The 12,066-nt window shown below is 37.5% G+C and overlaps 1 protein-coding gene across 16 annotated transcripts in view; it reads left to right on the top strand.

The window, feature by feature from the left end:
* The window catches only part of NAALADL2 (N-acetylated alpha-linked acidic dipeptidase like 2), a 672,041-nt gene that overhangs the window by 318,700 nt on the left and 341,275 nt on the right, over positions 1 to 12,066 (top strand). The window lies entirely within an intron of this gene.

The raw sequence follows: 12,066 nt of genomic DNA, 5'->3' as shown, positions 1-12,066 counted from the left end.
TAATGTCATGTGGCTCAAAGTTTGGAATCTAGTCTCAAAGGTCCTTTTGCTCTAAATTCTTGGCACAAAGTTTGCACTCTAAATAATCTGTTCTGTTGCTTTCTGTATTCACCCACTGAACCATTATTCCTGCCTGTTTATTATTACCCCGTTGGAGGAAAAAAAAAAAAGTGAGTTACTAATCTAGTGGTTTCTGAGGAGATTCCAGGAGATATGTCCCCCCTGAAATAAGCACTTTTCATTCTGTCTTCCACTTTCATGGTATAGGTAATAGAAACTTCTGGTCAGTAGTTGCAAGTGCAGTGTAGTCAGACATTTATATTTGAAAGGATTTAAGAAAAAAGTGATGTTTATAGTATCTGTGTGCAGTTACCACTTTAATAGGATATGCTCATTTAGCCTTGTCTCAGTTCTGCCTCGGTAGACTTGCTTATCAGTTATGCTTCTCTAAATACATGTATTTTTGAAGTATGTGAAATAACGGTTTTTAAGGACCTGCCTAATCCCTTATAATCTTATGCTTGGGTGTGGGTTTTTTTGTTGTGGGTTTTTTTTTTTTTTATTTTTTATTTTTTGGGGGGATGGTTGGGGGGAGGTGTTGTTGGTTGGTTTTTTTAATGCAATGTTATCAATAAATAGAAGCAGCAGCATATTTGACTTGTATGCACTATTTTAAATCCACATTCTGGCAGTTCACTGAATGTGTGTTCTTCTTTACTGCCTTTTCAGCTTTACAGCCTCTTTTACTATCTTAACCATTTTGAAATGTATTAAGCAGCAGTCTGAGTTTGTGACAAGGCTTCATCAAGAATATTTTGTCCAGTTACTAGCTCAGACATCTAAAGTCTGACTTGAATTGGCACTAAATCAACTGAGGCAGTGCTGATATATACTTCATGACTAGAATGACAGAAAATAGAAATATTTGCCTGGTTGTCAAAGAAGGGTGTTAGCTATTCACAGCATGAATGCCTTGACAGCTCAGTGGGAAAGAAATTGCACATTTTCTCAGTGTCTCAGTGTACCTGACCCAGTGTTCTTAGAAGTGCCCTGGGAGCTACAGAGGTAAATATAACACTCTTGAAGCTTTATTCTTGCTCATTTCATGGAGCTGTTTGAAAAACAGTTTGCCGCTTATCTGTCTGGCTGACTCCTTAATGTTTTATTTACCCTACATGAAAAGCGAAACTAATTAAAGCAGATACAGCAACATAAAGATGCCACTTCAATGTCTAAACCTTATGCATTGGTTTTTTGTCAGTAAATGATCTAATTGGCAACGTGCGTTCTAATCTCCAGTCTGAGATAATGGTGATCTAAGTACATTGATGGTTTCTACTAGAACCATTAGTGTGACTTTTCTGTGGCTTTAAATCTCTGACCATTCATAAACAGGAAAAGGCTATCTTGTTTCTAAAATCATTTAGATTTTGATCATAGACTGCAATAATGAGCTGGAAAGAGCCAAAGGAATGCTTGAGGAAATTTTTTTTTTTTATGATTCTGCCACTGGCAAGTAGATCAGATAGAAGTAGTATCTGTGTTTCCAATGATGGTTTTCTTTTCTGGGTACTATGAATCAGTTTGGTTAGAGGTAGCTGATACCTGGCACAAATACAAATGCATCTGGAGTGCAGACTTTTGCCTGAGGAATGTGCTTGCATATAAGGTAGTTAAACTCACTACATGTGCAATAAAAGTGCCAGATACCTAAGGTAGCCCCTGTCACTCTTATTCATAAAGTATAGCATGCACTACAAAGGATTTTATTGGAGGCTCTTACTTCAGTTATTGGCATATCTTTGGTACCATCTGCACATCACGTGTTGCCAGAAGAAGTGTTACAATTACAGTCTCAGAGACTGTTCCTACCACCATTCTCTCTTTTATTACAAAATTCATAGTAAGATGCATGATCCACAGTTAGTCTTGTACTAGGTGTATAAGAGGTAGGAAACTTGTATTTTCATATTGCTGCATGTTTCTCACATTCTTTTAGTCTGGAAAAAAATTATCTGTGATGTCAGAATATTGTCCTGCTTCAGGTTTTTTCCTAGGGAAAAAAAGAAATCTTCAGGAAAGACCATTTACAGATCTTTCCTCAAAGTTGAGAAAATTTTCAAATGGGGTTTATGTAATAGTTCAGAGAGAACTTTCGAGTTCTCATGAGGTTTTAACTCAGATTTTCTGTTTCATGAAGGTTAAATGATGTGCTTCTGCAAACTAATTATTTTATAATGTAAGGAAATAGGTTGAGGGGATGGGCTTGAGTTGCCTACTACCTATGAGTGCAATGATTTTTATTTTTTTATCTCTGTTTAAAAAAGGGAAAAAGAAAAGTTTAGAGGAATAGCATAAAATATGAATAACTTCCCCTCTACCTTTTTTTTCCCCTCCCATTTTTTAATGCTGCACTACCATTGTGTGGCAAATACAGACTGCTCCATTGCTAGGTTTGAGAGCCAATTTAAATAAGATTTGTTTCCCCACAGGAAATGGCTCAGTAAACAAAAATATGGATACAACTTGTTTGTTGATCCTAGTATGTAAATAGGATAGTGGCATACTATGTCTCAGTAAACAAAAATATGGGTACAAGTTATTTGTTGATCCTAGTATGTAAATAAGATAGTGGCATTGTGATAAGCATTAAGAACCCTGCCCCTGAGATAAGGCACATCATAAGAATCCCTATCTGTGCTGTGGTGGAATAGGATTTTTTTCATGAAGAATTCAGGCAGCATTGTATAAAATACCGTGAGCTTAAAAATGCCGAAATATGACATCTGTAAAATACAACCTTATGCTATCAGCTGGAGTTTAAAATGTAATGTTGTTTTAGAGAATTGTTACACAGAGATTATAACAGCAAGGCAAAGCGATACATTTGGAAGTAGTCCATATTCAGGTCATTGTTAACAGCTAGTCATATAAGCCATAGTACAGGGATTTGGGGGAAATCATTAGCACAGGGGAAATTCACAGTGTCCCTAGAATTATCAATAGTGAATGCCATTCAGGTAGAGCAATTGATGTGAACATTCATCAAGCATTGATAATAGTAGTTGATTTCAGAGGAAGTGACAAGGAAGATGAGTGTTGAGCCACTGCAGGCCACAGCTGAGCCCATCAGTGAAGTTGGTGGTGCCTCTGTGAAAACATATTGAAGGACAAGAATTCTGTGCAGGCAGGGGAGTGAAAGAGAGCCTGCAGAAAGGCAGCATGAAGGTGCTGGTTTAATCTTTTGGAGATCGTTTCTCACTATCTAAATCAGCTTTAATTGGCAATAGCTGACAGTGGTTTCCCCATGATGGCAACTGGTAAGTGATCTCCCTGTCTTTATCTTGACCAATAAGCTTTTCCATATTATTTCCACCCCTTGTCCTGTTGAGTAGGAGTGAGAGTGCTGCTGTGTGGGTGCCTAGGAGCTGACCAAGGTTAACCCACCACACTGTGTACTCCATACTTAAAAACAAAATTACAGCAAAAGTTTAAGAACACCAAATATGCATCATAAAAAGCCCATGCCATTTATCTCTAGTCATGTGTCATGATTTAATTGAGCTTAGCCAGTTCTTCTGTAGTGAACACAGGGAGCTACTGCTAGCGCTCGGAATATGGGTGAGTTCATGACATGACTGAAATGTAAGCCTACTTTAGTTTTAGTCACTTCTGTGATTCTGTATGTTCTGTGCTCCCTGCCTTGTATCTGATTTTATCCTTACTGTTCTTTACTCCTCTGAAGCAACTGGCTGAGCAGAAATGTCGTCTAGCAGTTTTAACCATGCATATGCAACGTGTTCTAGAATGTTCTGTTATAAATCATCATGACTTTTTACAAGATGTCCTCAGCCTCAGTTTGTCTGTTCTTTTAAAGAACAAAGCACAGTTACAAAGATATTTTTGATATGCTTGCCTTTGCAGCTGTGGAAGTGATCCTGGGATTTTTTACTTTTTTCCAAAAAAATAATTTGTGTTTACTTTCTTCTAATGACATAAATGAAATATGTAGGTAACTTGGTGTAAAATAACTGTCTATATTCAGGCTTCTGGGTGGGTTATTTTGTTTTGGTTTATTTACCTAAAGAGCAGATGGAAGCTGGGGACAAAGAAAAGCTTACAGTGCCATAGTTTAATTTAGAGGTGTGTGCATGTATGTTTTACATGTATTCTTGATTATGTCATAATTAAAAAAATAAAATTATTTTAGTGGTTGCCATAAGAAAGCCTCATGCTTTATCATCATTGCCAACTACACTGCTCTATCTGACTTACTGTGTTATTTGCTGTATGAAAAAAAACCAAACTGTGCTAATGCAATAGAGAGGTAAACCTTTGGAAAATACTGGTTTTTGAATAGTGAGCACGGTATGCAATACCTTCAGGGGATTTTCAATAATACCTCTGGCACTGAGGGTTCAAAAGGTATCTGAATCCATGATCTGCCTCTTCAGATTTCACAGGATACCATAAAGCGACTAAATTTATATTGAAGTACCAAATTACATGCTTTAACTGTATTTAAAACCAAGAAGTCGTACTTCCAAGGTATTTTGGGCTCACAGGTTTGAGTGTGGGGACCTCGGGATGGTGGGGACACACACAACAAATTTGCATTGAAAATGCAGTGATTTTATCAATTTCAGTATTAAAAGAGGAGCGTAGAAGTTACTGCCAATGGTACTGCAACAGCTTGCTAGCAACGTTTGTATCATTTGCCTCTTGCAAATGTCATACTGAACCGTATGGTCAAAACTTTTCTCAGTTTCAAAAAGAAAATAATAAAAAGTGAATTTAAAGAGTAGTGGAATGTACACATGGTAAATTATTTGAAAAACAACAAATAAACACTTCCTATGCTGCAGAATCAGCTCCATCGAAAACATACTGCCTAAATACTTCCTGACACTTTAGAAGTTGGAGAGGTCTTCTTGGTATTTTTTGACATTTCAGTTTCAAACTAAATAGCCTTGTCTCCCCACAGAACATTTTCCAGTGAAGCCACTTTGTCCCTCATCCAGCAAAAATAGCATTTTAAATGGTGTCTAGATTGAATTTTTAAAGCTACATAACTTGCAAGTGAGTTTAGCATATGTAAATCTTTTGTGCAGTCATGAGTGAAAATAATCCTGCTCTAGCCTTACTGACATGATAGTTCAGATCAATGTATTTGTGCAAATTAACTAATTTATTATGTGCTAACCTAAGAGCAAATATCACTGTATGGCAGTAAGGCTAGCTGGTGTATTGGTATCTGCTACTACAAAAGCATGGGTGCCTGCAGAATCTAGCTAAAATCAGTTGTCTTTGCATGGGCTGAGAATCCAGGACAGGTGCTGCTTTTGTGACATCAAGAAGTGTTGTCAGAACTCCCTTATGCAGCTCCTGGTTGTTGAATGGTGTTAAGAAGCAGACGAGACCCAAGACAGGATATCAAGGAAATATTTTACTAGATTTATGTGAATGGTTGAGGAAGGGATTGCTTTTGTTTGCAAGGTAGAGAGGTGAATAGTTGTGCATTTGCTTACGTTGCAATATATAATGATCCATTTTAGGAACCAGCTAAGCTCTGAGCTGTTAGCTAGAGACCAATTTTGTGGACCACTTGTTCTGTTGCCAGTCATTTGCTACTTAATGCTCATTGCTGTGGTTTCTTCTAATCCTGTATCTTTCATAGCCTTTTCCAGTGGCTTCATTGTGTTGTTTTCTTTCAGAACCCAATTACACTGATGTTACTTGAGATTTTTCCATACAGCAGTGTCTAGCAGGTAGGCAGGAAAGTTTAGCAGTATTTGTACATGAAGTCTGAGTTTATAGCAAAAGCACTCATAGAAATAGCAAGCCAACACAATCACTTTCAGGTTTCTGCTGATTGCAGCCAGTAAGCACATTTCTTTGTTCACTGCAATTGAAACACTTGCTTAGGCCGATGTCAAATCAGTGATGACACCTCCCCATGTCAGGCAAGCAACAGTGGTATTGCTGGTGTTTGGGGGTCCAGAAAGGGCTTAGAACAATAGGTGTGGTAACCTTTTGAGTGGACTTTTTTTGAAAGCTCCAAAACGCTGGTTATAGAATTACAGTAAAACCATCACAGTGTCCTAGGCCTGTTTTCCTGTGTTTCTAGTACTTGAGTCAGCATCTTCATTTCAGGTGATATGTTATACTTGTCAAAATTTGAAAGTTTCTATCTTAAAATGACTGTTCAGGCAGCTTAGATTTGAAACTGGCTGTTAATTTTTCAATGAAGAGTTAAATTTTGTTTAAAAGAAATGCCTGCAGGCAAGCATATGTTTGTGAATTTAGGCCAAATTTAGTGTTTAGTTTTGTATACAGAAAGGGGATTTTCAAAAGCCATTAATTTATTTCCTTTTTAATTTTTTAAAAAATGAAACTTTTCTATTTGAAAGTTGGTGAAATATAGGCCAGAGACAGAAAGGTTAAGTGACTGAACATTTTGAAAATAATGGGCCCAATTCACTATTAGTTGTGCCTTTTCCCTAATTTATTTTGGGCAAAGCAAATACCTGCTTTGAAGATGACTGTTTTACTCAAGTGTACTGCTAATATGATGGCTCAAAGGCAGGCATTTCTGGTAGATGGTTTTAGTTATTAATGCTGATGTAATTGCCAGAAATACAGATATCTCAAAGTACAAATTCTGGTTATTTTCAGCCAATAATTTTGGTGACATAGAAGCTAAAGGAAAAAATGTCCAAAACAGAATGATTGTAAAGCGGTTTAGGTACCTCTCACAGGAAGATAAAGCAGATAACAGCTATACATGTATATATAAAGGAATTGTGTTTAGTAATAAAGTTTGGTTAACCTTCCTATATATTTGTGCATGTGTGCAATACATGTGTGTATTCTATACTCCTAGCACTCCTGTGCACAAGTTGGGATACTACAGTGTGACTCTCACATATTGCAGAGATAACACCTGCAAGTGCACCTGCATAGTATCAAGAGAACCATAAAGTCAGCTGGCTGATTGTTTAAGCAATTAAAGATGTAATTAGTTTTATAATTGAATTTTTTCTAGTGCAGTTTGAGTACTGCAAGCCAGAATAAGCCAAACCATCTTTAATTCGGCTTCATCTCTGTTCCAGCCCACTGCTTACCATTTTCAGCAGCTGCATAAAAAAGATAATAGTACCTCTTCCTACTTTCAGACAAGTAGAAACTCCCCTAGCAGAAAACCTAATCATCTTAAAATGGAGATGTGGAAAATACTTTTTCATTGCATAAATGTGTGCTATCATATTATATAGTACTGTTCTGCAGAACACATAAAGACATAAGTAATTCATCACATTTCGGGCTTGGCCAATTTTCAGAAACATTTTGCTTATACTTTTCAGAGGGTTTTTTTCAGACTTGCACTGTTTTCCTTCCCTTCAGAGACAGACGAACACTCTGCCTAGGGGGACTTGGGTGGGGTGGGAGGAGCAGTGGGGAAGTTCTTATGATGGTTTAGTTGGTTAGCTGAGGACATGAGTGATAAAGTAAGCTTATGAGACAGCGGGTTAACAATATATACACATTAATTGTGGTCAAAACCATATAAACGTATTAGGGCTGTAATTTCAGTGACAGTGTGCTCCAGAACATGGTGTGTCATGGAGTGGCTGATCAGAGCTCTGATACTGATGTCATTAAAGGGATCACAGCCCTTTGCACAGGAGAAAAGAATTACAGAATAGTTGAGCTTAGAAGAAGCCTGTGGAGATCGCTGAAGAGCAAGCTGCCTGCTCAAAGCAGAGTTAAATAGAGCAGGTTGCCTGGGACATTGTCCAGCTGTGTTCTGAGCATCTGCAAGCACGCACCAAAACCTCTCTAGGCGGCCTCTTCTAATGCTTGACCACCCTTACATAAAATAGTTTTCCTTATGCATAAGGCAGAATTTTCTGTAGTTCAGTTTGTGCCTCCAGGTGTTGTTTCACCAGTGCTGAGTGGGGGGGAAGAATTGCCTCCCTTTACCTGCTGACTGTCCTCTTCCTGATGCATGACAGGATGCTATTGGCCACCTTTGCTGCCAGGACACATTGTAGGCTCATGCTTGACTTATTATTCACCAGGACCCACAGATCTTTTTCTGTCTTGTTGCATTCTAGTCAGTTGTCCCCCAAAAGGCTACTGCATGGCTTATTCCTTCCCTGTGCAGCACATTGCCTTTCCCTTTGCTGAACTTCATGAGATGCTAGCAGTCTGTTCCTCCAGGTTATTGAGGTCCCTCTGAATGACAGCATGTGCAATCTGGTCTATCAGCCCCTCCTCCCAGATTCGTATCTTCTTCAGACTTGCCAGTTACCTCACTGTAGAGGGCTGTTGGTTTTACAAGACATGATTTCCCCCTAGTAAATCGATTCATACCACCCACAGTGACTTTCTTGTCCTTCATATTTTTGTGTGATTTTCAAGGTCATTTCCACTATCACCTTCTCAGGTACTAATGTACGGCTGATCCTAGATCCTCATTCTTGAAGGTGATAGGAGTAATACTTGCTTTCATTGCATCCTCATGAACCTTTTCCGGTCACCATTAACCTTCTAAGATTTTTATCGGCTTGCAATGAAATCCACGAGCTTCCTCATCACTCAAAGTTACCAGCCCATCAGAGTTTACATTTACAATTTACATCTTCCTCTAACTGATGCTTTCTTAAGCTATTTGTTCCCCCTGTCATGCTTCTCAGGACTACAAGCTACACTTGTTACTTCAGTTTGGATGTTGAAAGGTAGTGGTAGATGAGGTATGGCAGAATGTAACCTCACAAACAAAATGCATTTGGAGTAGAGAAGCAAGTTGTCATGTCCAGTGGTGAGCCACGGATGAGGTGAGCTTCCTCTGCCTGGTTATCCTCCACTGGCTGGTCCTCAGGTGTGATGTTATGAACCACTGTAGACATATTGCCTAAGTACACACAGTATGACTGTAGTAACTCCTTTCTATTAAGGAACATTAGATTCACTTAAAATTTCTGGTAGAAAGTTGCAAGACTCCTTTATATAAGAGACTGCATCAGCCCTGATGCAAAGCTGTTCTCTCCTTTTTTTCTGCTAAGACAATATAAAATGCTTTGATGTTTGCTCTGTGAAAACATGGAACTTCTTCATTTTGGAAAGGGGGTAGTACTTGAAGAAGTATTTGGGTGTAGAGATGGTTGGGGCCAGCTGCAATACAATAGAATTTCATAAATGCGGAATAATTTCTGTAGCAAAAAGGCAGTTGCAGCTTACAAATCTTCTTTCTTCAGTGCTTTTGGAGTGGCCAGTCCTGATGGCTGGTCAGTATTTGCTACTGTACTCATTTGTATGATGTGTACAATGGCAGAATGAGAAACAACCCATTTACTGCCAGATGCTTTTGTTGTCTGACATGTTTCTCATGTGCAACACTAGGCTATGTGAATCATTTTACTAAACCTTTGAAACTTTGATAACTCTTTCGATTCTGATTAGGACAAATATATGCGCAAAATGTGTGCAACTTCTGATACCTCTTATACACTAACTTTATATAGCTGACAGGGTCTTACTCAGCTAGTGGAGAAGAAAAAAAAAGAAAAAGAAGGTTCTTGGGTTGTTTAAAACCTGGCTGATTTCATATATCTTTCAGAATAGTGATACAGTTTCTTTGCATGTTTATTTTAAATATGGTGTTACAGGGACCACACTTTATGAAATACATAATGAGCAAATGCTTGTGCTGCCTACTTGGGAGGTATTTTTTTTTTTATTCATGTTTTTGTTCTTACAGCAGATGTCAGCGAAAGCTGACACGTGGTGACAATCTATTCCTTTCTGGTATAGTGCTCATAACAAGGTGACTAATACTGGAACAACTGGCCTACTCATGTTTTAAAATGCCTAGTTATTTGTTTGAGTTTTTTCTTGATTTCCAAACATCAGCATTCAACTAGCTCACTGCAGTTTCTGCCAAGCCTACTTAAAACCAGGTCTGTAAGGAATTTTCAGCAATATTTTGCATACTCTGAGAGAACTGTACCACACGTTTCTAAGCCTCCAGCAGTTAAAACTTTGGCAGTAGTAATATTTGCATAGTATAAAATCCATTTAGCTTCTTTTAGTGGTATATGAAGTATAAAGGTGAGGTAAAACTAAGAATTAATTCCCTTGTCAGTTACCTCTACTCCCTCTTAAAATTGCTGTATTACAAGTGACTTTGAGTTTTTCTGGTAAGATGCAAAATATATCTCTGGGCAGTAATACTGTGTGCTGCTAATCCTTTATAAAAATACATACATGGCATGGACTACCTTGAGGAATGTTTTAAAATTTCCTCAGAAATACAGGCTTTTCGAAGATAGTACGAGTAGAATATTTTTTGAGTTAAAATTAGGTTACTCAGGAGTAAGGAGAGTCACATAAAGGTTACACAGATAATTTTGTAAAGGTGTTTTGGTGCTTTGGTTTGGTTTTGTCATTTTTTTTTAAGGGGGGTGAGGGGAATATGAAGATGAGAAATTCAGTAATACCAAAAATGTAGGTATGAAAAGATTGATAGTGTGTTTGGTTAATTTTACATTGTAGTTATATTAGCCTTAGGTCTTTAAATGCTTGCCATTTCTGAAATGCTAGTATTCTGTTTTAAGTAAAAGCATTACCTTGTGAGCTTCAGGACAGTGGAGAAAACCTGGAAGTACTGTCTAATTAAAAAAAAAAAAAAAAAGTAAATATAAAAACAGAATGCAAATGAGGAAAACATCCATGGATTTTAAATAGGTTTCATAACTGTTAGGCATTATTCGTGCCTTTTAAATAATTTTTATTTGCTATCACAGCGTATCAAAGCTTAGAATTAAAACAGTCAAGAGCAGTAGTCCAAACCTGGTCAGCAATGTTTTCTAGAAGTTACAGCCTCAAGGTTTGGATGGGTTTTGTGGTTTTCAGACAATTTTGTCCTGTTAGGCAAAACACAACTCTGTTGCTAGAGTCTGGATTTATCCTCTGATTTATGCAATGGACCTGTAATTCTGAACTCTGAAGCCCTGATTTAGGAATTGGTGCCTTAAGGTAGGATTTAGTTACAGCTCTTGTTATTTTGTAAGATGAAAAGTTGAATTGCAAATCCTGTAAGAGATTTACAAATCCTATAGTATATGTAGAAATACTGAAAGAGATTTAGAAATTGTAACATAAAACTCAATAATGTTTAGCTATATAATCTATACTAATTTCTAAGTTAAAATCTCTGTGATTGTAGTGGAGATCATTCTTGAATTTTAATGTCTGTTCAGTTTTGGCCTGGCTCTTTATGATTGTCTTTCTATAGGACTTACATTTAATAGAAATTTCTCAGTTTCTGCTTCAGCTTCATTGAATTAAAGAAATTGAAAGCATTATCCAGAGAGAGGACTTACCATTCATAAAGGCTGTTGCAAAAACTGGGCCTTAAGGGGTGTCTGAAACCTACATAAAAGTACTGTTGATAAGGTGTTTGTCTCATAATATGCTTGCCTCACTGTGGATCAGTCTTTCCTCACCTTAAGCCGAGAAAAATCCTAGCTTTAATTTTTGTATTGCCTTTCCTTTGGATTTATTGTGTTTTGAATATATTAGTACTGTGAATACTGTTTGGGGAGCCAGAGAATGGAACAGATTGCACAGAGAGATCAATGTCCAGAGAAGATATCCAGAATGTGGCTGGACAAGGACCTGAGCAACTTGATCTAACAGACGATGCTTTGAGTGGGATGTTGGATAGGGCAATCTCCAGAGATCTTTTCCAACCTGAACTATTCTGTGATTCTTTGAATAAGTAACAAATTGTAGAATAAATGCAGGCTGACAGCCTTTTTTTTTTTTTTTTTTTTGTTGACACTATTATTAAAAATAGTAATACAAGTGATCTGGGACATCATGGCCTAAAAGAACCTGGGAACTGAGACATGAAGCTAGAAAGCTCCAGAGTATACTTTATAGTGTTCTTGCTCATAGTCCAGCTGATGAGAGCTGTCTGTCTGTAACAATTTTGTCAAGCATGTCTGTAAGATAGAAAGGGAAACAAAATACTGAACAAAACATAAGAAATCAGGCCTG

Source organism: Lathamus discolor, chromosome 3 (genome assembly GCF_037157495.1).
Source record: "Lathamus discolor isolate bLatDis1 chromosome 3, bLatDis1.hap1, whole genome shotgun sequence".
Taxonomy (NCBI): Eukaryota; Metazoa; Chordata; class Aves; order Psittaciformes; family Psittacidae; genus Lathamus; species Lathamus discolor.
The sequence above is the reverse complement of the archived record's forward strand: the minus strand, read 5'-3'. Positions and strand labels throughout refer to the sequence as shown.